This window comes from Anas platyrhynchos, chromosome 4, assembly GCF_047663525.1.
Source record: "Anas platyrhynchos isolate ZD024472 breed Pekin duck chromosome 4, IASCAAS_PekinDuck_T2T, whole genome shotgun sequence".
Classification (NCBI taxonomy): domain Eukaryota; kingdom Metazoa; phylum Chordata; class Aves; order Anseriformes; family Anatidae; genus Anas; species Anas platyrhynchos.
In genome coordinates, this window is record NC_092590.1 from 1,758,491 (window position 1) to 1,772,895 (window position 14,405).

Below are 14,405 nucleotides of genomic sequence, written 5' to 3' on the forward strand. Positions count from 1 at the left end.
CCTCAGCCTTGTGACCTCAGCAATAGGACCTCAGCAATAGGACATCAGCATTAGGACCTCAGCAATAGGACCTCAGCAATAGGACCTCAGCATTGTGACCTCAGCATTGTGACCTTAGCAATAGGACCTCAGCATTGTCACCTCAGCATTGTGACCTCAGCAATAGGACTTCAGCCATAGGACCTCAGCATTGTGACCTCAGCAATAGGACCTCAGCAACAGGACCTCAGCATTGTGATCTCAGCATTGTGACCTCAACAATAGGACCTCAGCAATAGGACCTCAGCAATAGGACGTCAGCATTGTGACCTCAGCAATAGGACCTCAGCAATAGGACCTCAGCATTGTGACCTCAGCAATAGGACCTCAGCAATAGGACGTCAGCAATAGGACCTCAGCATTGTGACCTCAGCATTGTGACCTCAGCATTGTGACCTCAGCAATAGGACCTCAGCATTCTGACCTCAGCAATAGGACCTCAGCAATAGTACCTCAGCATTGTGACCTCAGCAATAGGACCTCAGCAATGTGACCTTAGCAACAGGATCTCAGCATTGTGACCTCAGCAACAGGACCTCAGCAATAGGACCTCAGCATTGTGATCTCAACATTGTGACCTCAGCAATAGGACCTCAGCATTGTGACCTCTGCAATAGGACCTAAGCAATAGGACCTCATCAATAGGACCTCAGCATTGTAACCTCAGCAATAGGACCTCAGCATTGTGACCTCAGAAAGAGGACCTCAGCAATATGACCTCAGCATTGTGACCTCAGCAATAGGACTTCAGCAATAGGACCTCAGCAATAGGACCTCAGCAATAGGACCTCAGCAATAGTGCCTCAGAAATAGGACCTCAGCAATAGGTCCTCACCAATAGGACCTCATCATTGTGACCTCAAAAATAGGACCTCAGCATTGTGACCGCTGCATTGTGACCTCAGGAATAGGACCTAAGCATTGTGACCTCACCAATAGGTCCTCAGCATTGTGACCTCAGCAATAGGACCTCAGCAATAGGACCTCAGCATTGTGACCTCAGCAATAGGACCTCAGCAATAGGACCTCAGCAATAGGACTTCAGCAATAGGACCTCAGCAATAGGAACACAGCAATAGGAACACAGCAATAGGACCTCAGCATTGTGACCTCAGAATTGTGACCTCAGCAATAGGACCTCAGCATTGTGACCTCAGCAATAGGACCTCAGCAATAGGACCTCAGCATCGTGATCTCAGCATTGTAACCTAAGCAATAGGACCTCGGCAGTAGGACATCAGCATTAGGACCTCAGAAATAGGACCTCAGCATTGTGACCTCAGCATTCTGACCTCAGCAATAGGACCTCAGCAATAGGACCTCAGAATTGTGACCTCTGCATTCTGACCTCAGCAATAGGACGTCAGCAATAGGACGTCAGCAATAGGACGTCAGCAATAGGACCTCAGCAGTAGGACCTCAGCATTGTGACCTCAGCAAAAGGACCTCAGCAATAGGACCTCAGCAATAGGACCTCAGCATTGTGACCTCAGCAATAGGACATCAGCAATAGGACCTCAGCAATAGGACCTCAGCATTGTGACCTCAGCAATAGGACCTCGGCAATAAGACCTCAGCATTGTGACCTCAGCCTTGTGACCTCAGCAATAGGACATCAGAAATAGGACCTCAGCAATAGGACCTCAGCATTGTGACCTCAGAAATAGGACCACAGCAATAGGACCTCAACACTGTGACCTCAGCAATAGGACCTCAGCAACAGGACCTCAGCAATAGGACCTCAGCAATAGGACCTCAGCAATAGGACCTCCGCAATAGGACCTCAGCATTCTGACCTCAGCAATAGGACCTCAGCTATAGGACCTCCTCATTGTGACCTCAGCATTGTGACCTCAGCAATAGGACCTCAGCAGTAGGACCTCAGCATTGTGATCTCAGCATTGTGTCCTCAGCATTGTGACCTCCGAAATAGGACCTCAGCAATAGGACCTCAACACTGTGACCTCAGCAATAGGACCTCAGCAACAGGACCTCAGCAATAGGACCTCAGCAATAGGACCTCAGCAATAGGACCTCCGCAATAGGACCTCAGCATTCTGACCTCAGCAATAGGACCTCAGCTATAGGACCTCCTCATTGTGACCTCAGCATTGTGACCTCAGCAATAGGACCTCAGCAGTAGGACCTCAGCATTGTGATCTCAGCATTGTGTCCTCAGCATTGTGACCTCCGAAATAGGACCTCAGCAATAGGACCTCAGCAATAGGACCTCAGCACTAGGACCTCAGCACTAGGACCTCAGAATTGTAACCTCAGCAATAGGACCTCAGCATTGTTACCTCAGCATTGTGACCTCAGCAACAGGACCTCAGCAATAGGACCTCAGCATTGTGATCTCAGCATTCTGACTTCAGCAATACGACCTCATCAATAGGACCTCAGCAATAGGACCTCAGCAATAGGACCTCGGCATTGTGACCTCAGAAATAGGACCTCAGCCTTGTGGCCTCAGCAATAGGACCTAAGCATTAGGACCTCTGCATTGTGACCTCAGCATTGTGACCTAAGCAATAGGACCTCAGCAACAGGACCTCAGCAATAGGACCTCAGCATTGTGACCTCAGCGTTGTGACCTCAGCAATAGGACCTCAGCAATAGGACCTCAGCCTTGTGACCTCAGCAATAGGACCTCAGCAATAGGACATCAGCATTAGGACCTCAGCAATAGGACCTCAGCAATAGGACCTCAGCATTGTGACCTCAGCATTGTGACCTTAGCAATAGGACCTCAGCATTGTCACCTCAGCATAGTGACCTCAGCAATAGGACTTCAGCAATAGGACCTCAGCAACAGGACCTCAGCATTGTGATCTCAGCATTGTGACCTCAGCAATAGGACCTCAGCAATAGGACCTCAGCAATAGGACCTCAGCAATAGGACGTCAGCATTGTGACCTCAGCAATAGGACCTCAGCAATAGGACCTCAGCAATAGGACCTCAGCAATAGGACGTCAGCAATAGGACCTCAGCATTGTGACCTCAGCATTGTGACCTCAGCAATAGGACCTCAGCATTCTGACCTCAGCAATAGGACCTCAGCAATACTACCTCAGCATTGTGACCTCAGCAATAGGACCTCAGCAATGTGACCTTAGCAATAGGATCTCAGCATTGTGACCTCAGCAACAGGACCTCAGCAATAGGACCTCAGCATTGTGACCTCAGCATTGTGACCTCAGCAATAGGACCTCAGCATTGTGATCTCAACATTGTGACCTCAGCAATAGGACCTCAGCATTGTGACCTCTGCAATAGGACCTAAGCAATAGGACCTCAGCAATACGACCTCAGCATTGTAACCTCAGCAATAGGACCTCAGCATTGTGACCTCAGAAACAGGACCTCAGCAATGTGACCTTAGCAATAGGATCTCAGCATTGTGACCTCAGCAACAGGACCTCAGCAATAGGACCTCAGCATTGTGACCTCAGCATTGTGACCTCAGCAATAGGACCTCAGCATTGTGACCTCAGCAATAGGACCTCAGCATTGTGATCTCAACATTGTGACCTCTGCAATAGGACCTAAGCAATAGGACCTCAGCAATAGGACCTCAGCATTGTAACCTCAGCAATAGGACCTCAGCATTGTGACCTCAGAAAGAGGACCTCAGCAATATGACCTCAGCATTGTGACCTCAGCAATAGGACTTCAGCAATAGGACCTCAGCAATAGGACCTCAGCAATAGGACCTCAGCAATAGTGCCTCAGAAATAGGACCTCAGCATTGTGACCTCAGCATTAGGACCTCAGAAATAGGACCTCAGCATTTTGACCTCAGCATTCTGACCTCAGCAATAGGACCTCAGCAATAGCACCTCAGCATTGTGACCTCAGAATTGTGACCTCAGCAATAGGACCTCAGCATTGTGACCTCAGCAATAGGACCTCAGCAATAGGACCTCAGCAATAGGACATCAGCATTAGGACCTCAGAAATAGGACCTCAGCATTGTGACCTCAGCATTAGGACCTCAGAAATAGGACCTCAGCATTTTGACCTCAGCATTCTGACCTCAGCAATAGGACCTCAGCAATAGCACCTCAGCATTGTGACCTCAGCAATAGGACCTCAGCAATAGGACATCAGCATTGTGACCTCAGCAATAGGACCTCAGCATTGTGACCTCAGAAAGAGGACCTCAGCAATATGACCTCAGCATTGTGACCTCAGCAATAGGACTTCAGCAATAGGACCTCAGCAATAGGACCTCAGCAATAGGACCTCAGGATTATGACCTCATCATTGTGACCTCAAAAATAGGACCTCAGCATTGTGACCGCTGCATTGTGACCTCAGGAATAGGACCTAAGCATTGTGACCTCACCAATAGGTCCTCACCATTGTGACCTCAGCAATAGGACCTCAGCAATAGGACCTCAGCATTGTGACCTCAGCAATAGGACCTCAGCAATAGGACCTCAGCAATAGGACTTCAGCAATAGGACCTCAGCAATAGGAACACAGCAATAGGAACACAACAATAGGACCTCAGCATTGTGACCTCAGAATTGTGACCTCAGCAATAGGTCCTCAGCATTGTGACCTCAGCAATAGGACCTCAGCAATAGGACCTCAGCATTGTGACCTCAGCAATAGGACCTCAGAAATAGGACCTCAGCAATAGGACTTCAGCAATAGGACCTCAGCAATAGGAACACAGCAATAGGACCTCAGCATTGCGACCTCAGAATTGTGACCTCAGCAATAGGTCCTCAGCATTGTGACCTCAGCAATAGGACCTCAGCAATAGGACCTCAGCAATAGGACCTCAGCATTGTGACCTCAGCAATAGGACCTCAGCAATAGGACCTCAGCAATAGGACTTCAGCAATAGGACCTCAGCAATAGGAACACAGCAATAGGAACACAGCAATAGGACCTCAGCATTGTGACCTCAGAATTGTGACCTCAGCAAGAGGACCTCAGCATTGTGACCTCAGCAATAGGACCTCAGCAATAGGACCTCAGCAATAGGACTTCAGCAATAGGACCTCAGCAATAGGAACACAGCAATAGGAACACAGCAATAGGACCTCAGCATCGTGATCTCAGCATTGTGACCTCAGCAATAGGACCTCGGCAGTAGGACCTCAGCATTAGGACCTCAGAAATAGGACCTCAGCATTGTGACCTCAGCATTGTGACCTCAGCATTGTGACCTCAGCAATAGCACCTCAGCATTGTGACCTCAGCAATAGGACCTCAGCAATAGGACATCAGCATTGTGACCTCAGCAATAGGACCTCAGAATTGTGACCTCTGCATTCTGACCTCAGCAATAGGACGTCACCAATAGGACGTCAGCAATAGGACGTCAGCAATAGGACCTCAGCATTGTGACCTCAGCAATAGGACATCAGCAATAGGACCTCAGCAATAGGACCTCAGCATTGTGACCTCAGCAATAGGACCTCGGCAATAAGACCTCAGCATTGTGACCTCAGCCTTGTGACCTCAGCAATAGGACATCAGCAATAGGACCTCAGCAATAGGACCTCAGCATTGTGACCTCAGAAATAGGACCACAGCAATAGGACCTCAACACTGTGACCTCAGCAATAGGACCTAAGCAATAGGACCTCAGCCTTGTGACCTCAGCAATAGGACATCAGCATTGTCACCTCAGCATTGTGACCTCAGCAATAGGACCTCAGCATTGTGACCTCAGCAATAGGGCCTCAGCAATAGGACCTCAGCATTGTGACCTCAGCAATAGGACCTCAGCATTGTGACCTCAGCAGTAGGACCTCAGCAATAAGACCTCAGCATTGTGACCTCAGCAATAGGACCTCAGCATTTTGACGTCTGCATTGTGACCTCAGCATTGTAACATCAGCAACAGGACCTCAGCAATAGGACCTAAGCATTGTGACCTTAGCATTGTAACCTCAGGAATAGGACCTAAGCATTGTGACGTTAGCAATAGGACCTCAGCAATCGGACCTCAGCATTGTGACCTCAGCAATAGGACCTCGGCATTGTGACCTCAGCAATAGGACCTCAGCAATAGGACCTCAGCAATAGGACGTCAGCAATAGGACCTCAGCATTGTAACCTCAGCAATAGGACCTCAGCATTGTGACCTCAGAAAGAGGACCTCAGCAATATGACCTCAGCATTGTGACCTCAGCAATAGGACTTCAGCAATAGGACCTCAGCAATAGGACCTCAGCAATAGGACCTCAGGATTATGACCTCATCATTGTGACCTCAAAATAGGACCTCAGCATTGTGACCGCTGCATTGTGACCTCAGGAATAGGACCTAAGCATTGTGACCTCACCAATAGGTCCTCAGCATTGTGACCTCAGCAATAGGACCTCAGCAATAGGACCTCAGCATTGTGACCTCAGCAATAGGACCTCAGCAATAGGACCTCAGCAATAGGACTTCAGCAATAGGACCTCAGCAATAGGAACACAGCAATAGGAACACAGCAATAGGACCTCAGCATTGTGACCTCAGAATTGTGACCTCAGCAATAGGTCCTCAGCATTGTGACCTCAGCAATAGGACCTCAGCAATAGGACCTCAGCATTGTGACCTCAGCAATAGGACCTCAGCAATAGGACCTCAGCAATAGGACTTCAGCAATAGGACCTCAGCAATAGGAACACAGCAATAGGACCTCAGCATTGCGACCTCAGAATTGTGACCTCAGCAATAGGTCCTCAGCATTGTGACCTCAGCAATAGGACCTCAGCAATAGGACCTCAGCAATAGGACTTCAGCAATAGGACCTCAGCAATAGGAACACAGCAATAGGAACACAGCAATAGGACCTCAGCATTGTGACCTCAGAATTGTGACCTCAGCAATAGGACCTCAGCATTGTGACCTCAGCAATAGGACCTCAGCAATAGGACCTCAGCATCGTGATCTCAGCATTGTGACCTCAGCAATAGGACCTCGGCAGTAGGACCTCAGCATTAGGACCTCAGAAATAGGACCTCAGCATTGTGACCTCAGCATTGTGACCTCAGCAATAGGACCTCAGCAATAGCACCTCAGCATTGTGACCTCAGCAATAGGACCTCAGCAATAGGACATCAGCATTGTGACCTCAGCAATAGGACCTCAGAATTGTGACCTCTGCATTCTGACCTCAGCAATAGGACGTCAGCAATAGGACGTCAGCAATAGGACGTCAGCAATAGGACCTCAGCATTGTGACCTCAGCAATAGGACATCAGCAATAGGACCTCAGCAATAGGACCTCAGCATTGTGACCTCAGCAATAGGACCTCGGCAATAAGACCTCAGCATTGTGACCTCAGCCTTGTGACCTCAGCAATAGGACATCAGCAATAGGACCTCAGCAATAGGACCTCAGCATTGTGACCTCAGAAATAGGACCACAGCAATAGGACCTCAACACTGTGACCTCAGCAATAGGACCTCAGCAACAGGACCTCAGCAATAGGACCTCAGCAATAGGACCTCAGCAATAGGACCTAAGCATTGTGACCTCAGCATTGTGACCTCAGCAATAGGACCTCAGCATTGTAACCTCAGCAACAGGACCTCAGCAATAGGACCTCAGCATTGTGACCTCATCAATAGGACCTCAGCAATAGGACGTCAGCAATAGGACCTCAGCAATAGGACCTCAGCATTGTGACCTCAGCAATAGGACATCAGCATTGTGACCTCAGCAATAGGACATCAGCATTGTCACCTCAGCATTGTGACCTCAGCAATAGGACCTCAGCATTGTGACCTCAGCAATAGGGCCTCAGCAATAGGACCTCAGCATTGTGACCTCAGCAATAGGACCTCAGCATTGTGACCTCAGCAATAGGACCTCAGCAATAAGACCTCAGCATTGTGACCTCAGCAATAGGACCTCAGCATTGTGACAGCAGCATTGTGACCTCAGCAATAAAACCTCAGCATTGTGACCTCAGCAATAGGACCTCAGCATTTTGACGTCTGCATTGTGACCTCAGCATTGTAACATCAGCAACAGGACCTCAGCAATAGGACCTAAGCATTGTGACCTTAGCATTGTAACCTCAGGAATAGGACCTAAGCATTGTGACGTTACCAATAGGACCTCAGCAATCGGACCTCAGCATTGTGACCTCAGCAATAGGACCTCGGCATTGTGACCTCAGCAATAGGACCTCAGCAATAGGACCTCAGCAATAGGACCTCAGCATTGTGACCTCAGCCATAGGACCTCAGCAATAGGATTTCAGCAAAAGGATCTCAGCATTGTGACCTCAGCATTGTGACCTCAGCAATACGACATCAGCAATAGGACCTCAGCAATAGGACCTCAGAAATAGGACTACAGCAATAGGACCTCAGCACTGTGACCTCAGCAATAGGACCTCAGCACTCTGACCTCAGCAATAGGACCTCAGCATTGTGACCTCAGCATTGTGACCTCAGCATTTTGACCTCAGCAATAGGACCTCAGCATTGTGACCTCAGCAATAGGACCTCAGCAATAGGACCTCAGCATTGTGACCTCAGCATTGTGACCTCAGCACTGTGACCTCAGCAATAGGACCTCAGCAATAGGACCTCAGCAATAGGACCTCAGCTTTGTGACCTCAGCCTTGTGACCTCAGCAATAGGACCTCAGCATTGTGACCTCAGCATTGTGACCTCAGCAATAGGACCTTCAGGAATAGGACCTCAGCATTAGGACCTCAGCATTAGGACCTCAGCATTAGGACCTCAGCAATTGGACCTCAGCATTGTGACCTCAGCAATAGGACCTCAGCAATAGGACCTCAGAATTGTGACCTCTTCATTGTGACCTCAGCAATAGGACCTCAGCATTGTGACCTCAGCAGTAGGACATCAGCAAAAGACCTCAGCAATAGGACCTCAGCAGTAGGACCTCAGCATTGTGACCTCAGCAATAGAACCTCAGCATTGTGATCTCAGCATTGTGACCTCAGGAATAGGACCTCAGCAATAGGACCTCAGCAATAGGACCTCAGCAATAGGATTTCAGCAATAGGACCTCAGCATTGTGACCTCAGCAATAGGACATCAGCAAAAGACCTCAGCAATAGGACCTCAGCAGTAGGACCTCAGCATTGTGACCTCAGCAATAGAACCGCAGCATTGTGATCTCAGCATTGTGACCTCAGGAATAGGACCTCAGCAATAGGACCTCAGCAATAGGATCTCAGCAATAGGACCTCAGCATTGTGACCTCAGCAATAGGACCTAAGCATTGTGACCTCAGCAATAAGTCCTCAGCATTGTGACCTCAGCATTGTGACCTCAGCATTGTGACCTCAGCATTGTGACCTCAGCAATAGGACCTCAGCAATAGGACCACAGCAATAGGACCACAGCAATAGGACCACAGCACTGTGACCTCAGCAATAGCACCTCAGCATTGTGACCTCAGCATTGTGACCTCAGCAATAGGACCTCAGCAATAGGACCTCAGCATTGTGACATCTGCATTGTGACCTCAGCAATAGGACGTCAGCAATAGGACCTCAGAATTGTGACCTCTGCATTGTGACCTCAGCAATAGGACCTCAGAAATGTGACCTAAGCAATAGGAGCTCAGCAATAGGACCTCAGCAGTAGGACCTCATCATTCTGACCTCAGAAATAAGACCTCAGCAATAGGACCTCAGTGTTTTAAATGTCTCAGGATTCAAATTAGGATTAAATAAAAAAATAGGATTTATTAAAAGAATATAAAGGAATAGAGGTAAGCCAACAGCGCTGGGTGTACCGGGAGTCTCTGCTCCACCAGGACGCACACCAGTTACATCAAGCAGCTGATTTTCATGCGCCTAGACTAATACATATTCATTACTACTTCTAAAAAAATAGATTATTATAATTAGGTTCCAGGGTCCTGTCCCTCCTACTGGAGCATGCGCATCAGTCTCCTCTGGGGGTCTCTAGGGGTCTTTCATGCTGAAGGCTTGTAGTCTTCCTCTCACCCGTTGTACTTACTCGGCACTATTCCAAGTTTATGGAACACTCTCTGTACACTCTCCACAGGTCTTGTCTCCCAACCGTCCTTCAGCTTCTTTTTCCTTCCTCTTAATCTCTTGGCCCCCCTGGCCAGATACCAAGGATCCTCATAGTATCCCATAACAGTCACTAGTTGTTATCAGTTGTTCTGAAACTCCCAGACATCAAACACAAACAGCTTCTTATTTGACGCTTCACGAGTAATTAAAACTTTCTTCCCCAGCCATTCACAGACACATCTATAGCAGTGTTAAGTTAATCTCGAAGAAGACAGGAAAAAAAGGCTGTAACTGTTAGAAATAGAAGTCCGGAATAACAAAAGCAAACAGGTTCATAAATTTAGGGAGTGTTTTCTGAAGACGTGATAAATTGACTGGAATGAGGGGGAGACTGGGATACACTGCATCTGTGGTTCAAGAATTAAATTGCCAGTGCAGGGCCCAGAGGCAGACAGGATTCAAACAGAATTGTTCTTTATGGACACGAATTTATGGACACGAATTGGAATTGTTAAAACATTCCTCACATGCCTATACATACATACAATCAGGATAGGTAACAAACAATCCTTTGAGTTCCATAACTTAACAGTCCCCATTCTGCCAGCCTGTTCCTCTTCACTTCTTTTTCCTGCTTCTGTACTGATGTAACTTCATAGTGTTGCCTTTTTTTTTTTTTTTTTTTTTTAAGAGCAGGCTCCCCTCTAATACCCTTCTCTCCACAGCAGTTCTTTTCAAAACAACTGTTTAATTAGTCAAACAACTTTGAATGTAACAACAATAGCAAACACCCAGAAACATCCATGCCTTAATGGCTGGAGAACAAGAAACCACCTGGAGAACAAGAAACCCCAGACTGCATGGAGTCTCCTGAATTACCCTTCTTTGTTAATATCAACCATTTTCTCGACACGAATTACCACTCCATATATAACATTTCCCCAACTTGTATTTCAAAGGTTCACAAAAATAAGCCTTTTCGGTTACACCCTTTTACCTTAACATAATCATTCCGTAAAGGCATTAATGCTTGATTTAGAACTGAATACGTTGCCCCATATCAATAAGAAATTTCACTTCTGTTCCTCTCCTAACTTCATTATAATCAGTGGAGGATCTGCTAGGGTAGATTCCCGGGGTCCCCATTAGACCTGTTGAAATCAGGGGCCGATGATTACCCTAGAAAAAGGCTAGTCGATTTGTCCTCTGAAGCCAGGTCCAAACCGTTTTGTTTTTGTTTTTGTTTTTGTTTTTTTCTTTCTTCCCCATTACATTTCAGAGTTGGTCCAAAAATTCCACAGGGGTTTCTTTTAGACCTTGTTGGAAGCATATTCTCAATTCCCAATTCGTCCAGATTCTAGTATTTACTTAACCGTTCATAATTTTCAGGATGATTAGGGTCTTAGTGGGGGTCGGTCAGGAAAATGCAATTGTCCACAGTTTCCTGAGCGATCCTGTGAGAAACACTCCGTAGCCAATAACTTAGGCTCAGGCGAGGATCTCAGTGAAGTAGTAATTTATTCGCGATTGCAATGGCGGGCGCCCCACAAGCAGGAGAGAGCGCCTCTACTAGTTCCAAAACACAGTTTATATACCTTTTGATGGCAGGACCCTCCCCTGTTTCCCCACTGAGTGGGTAATCCAGGTTCACAATCTATCTGATGCTTCACAAACAATGCATGGCCTTCAGTTGCCGGCCTGTTAAATTTCAAATTTCTTTTGACATTTTTACTGTTTGAAGTGGTAATGTTTCTTCACTTATCTGACTTGACTTGACACCGTGATTTTCACCTAATTGTCCTAAGGAGACTGGTTGTCTGCATTTTACTAGGTCGCCTGCTAAACTTTCTTATCACTGTAAGCATATCTCAGTACCACATTCCCTCCTTCTAAACAATGTAACTCTGCAAAAACAACATTTCTATTCCCACAATCCCATCGGCAATCTGAGCTCACACATGAACTCAGGTTGTTTTCAGAGTTAACTGCTTTTCTGTTTCTGTGACAACTCTCTGGGACCCATCATGATCCCTTTGCCCCAGAGGGCTAACACCCAAGATTTTAAGGTCTCAGCCCGAGGCCCGAGGCAGAACTGTTAACATTCCTACATCCTCTTTCCCTGCTCATTCAACTTCAAACACCTTTAACACTTGCAATAACCCTTTTAACACTTCCTTTATCTTTCTCCAGCCTGTACTTTTCTAATGCCAGCATCAAAAGCACAGTCAGGGACCAACTTAATTCCGTACCTTTTCCCTCCAAGATGCTGAAACAACATCAGTATACGACATTCCATCCTATTTTCCTTCTCAAAAACATTGACTGTAGCAAAGTATTATAGTTTAAAGCTCCATTAAAAGGCCACTTTTTTCAACATTCCAGCTTATAAAGCGGCCACCATTGATTACAATATTTTGTCAGAGTTTTCTTATTTTCACTTCCACCCGGAGCCCCCCCTATATCCTTCCAATAACTCAAAATACAGCCCAACGTACTTTTCTTAGGAATTTCACTGCTTACTCGTCCCCCCATTTTCCAGTTCACACTCTCAGAATACATGTATCACTTACAAAACTGTGGGCACACAGGTATCTTTCAATAGCGATGTCACAAAACTACTATTATTACCAGGAGATATTGCCAAAATCACAATAACAATAATCAGAGTCAAATTCCACATGCGATAGGTCAGAAAACCAAGATATGTAACACTGTAACGATATCTTTCTTATAACAACGCCACGAAACTACTATTATCACCAAGAAAATAGCCAAAATCGCAGTAACAATAACCAGAGTTAAATATCACACTCCATGAGTCAGAAAACCAAAGTAGGCAACACAATTCCAGATGGACCTTAAAGCGAGCTCTTTCCTTAAGGTCCCCAAATATACTTATGGTGCTTACCACAAAGTATATACCAAACACTGCCTCGCAGAAGATCACCTTCTGACTTACAGACAGTTCCAGATACAGATGGACCTCAAGGTCCCCAGATATACTTGTGGTACTAACCACAAAGTATATACCAAATACTGTCCTGCAGAAGTCACCTTCCGACTTAACGGACAGTTCCAAATGACCGGTCTACCAGAAAACCAAACCAGAATAAAGAATATACTCACTTACAATGATGGGGTCCTTGTCTGCCTCCGCAGTGATCCGGTGAGTCGAGGAGTCCCTCCGGGAAATCCCGGGGGTACCCTAGGGAGTCCTGTCCCCAGCGGGTCCTGCGGACCGGCAGAGAGGTTGTCCCATCTGGGGTGCCAAATTGATTTAAAGATCAAAGCCAAAATTTCTTTAAGTGGTATATTCTTTATTGCAGTGCTGGATGCACGGGGGATCCTTCCGCCTATCGTGCACGTTCGAAGTGACAAAATATCTCATATTTATACAGCGAATCAACGAATATTCAATTAGCACTCATACATATTCATTACCTAACCCCGCCTACCCTCGCTTCGTATGCTAATTAGCTTATCAGTCCTTGCGCTTGCGCAAAGCCTTCCAAGAATTGTGGGCCGGGGTCTCCAGGATGTGGGCAGTGGTCTTTGGGAGGAAGGCCGTAGGTCTTCCTCGTAATGCACTTTTCACCTTTGCTTAATCAGTTGTTTTCCAAGCTGTAAAAATGCTGAGTTGGCTTTCAGTTTAACTGAGGGTCGGCAGATAACAGGAAGTCTCAGTTAACAAGACAAGACAATTGACTCAAGTTATCTCAAGTCTCAGCCTGACTAATGGTTAACAGATACTGGGATGTTTTCAAATAACAAGATGCTTAAACATAACAAAAGGTCTGCAGATAACAAGATGTCGTTTACTTTGTCCTTGCTAACTTTTAACCACAAGTTTTATTCTATCCTAAAGTGAGTTTATACTATATCAGGTGGGGGCGGTGTTAGGACTTCTAAGTCCTTTCTCTTTTTATCCTGCCCTCCTTTTTCTTTTAGAGATGTAGATGCGTCCTCATATCTGAATTTATCCAGAGGTGTGCATACTCACTTTCTTCCAGACTAAAAGGTTCCTTTGAGTTTACATAAATATTTAGGCCTGACAAACCCAGTCTTCAAAAGACCCAAATACAGGCCAGTAAAGGTGGTCTCCTCAAATCTGTTTACCATCCCAAACTTCAACACAATAACGTATCATTTTTACTTTATTCCTTCCCCGCCTAAAAGGGGAATCATTCCAATTTTTAATCATTATTCCTAGAGGACTATCGGGGGGGAATGGAGGACATATCCTTACCACTATTTCCCCCACCCATGGAACCAGAAAGCTTACTCTTTTTCTGGCCCATCTTCCAGAGTGCCCCCCCCCACACACACACACACTCCCCCTTTTCGTGGCCCAGTCCCTCGCGGGATGTGGGAACCGCACT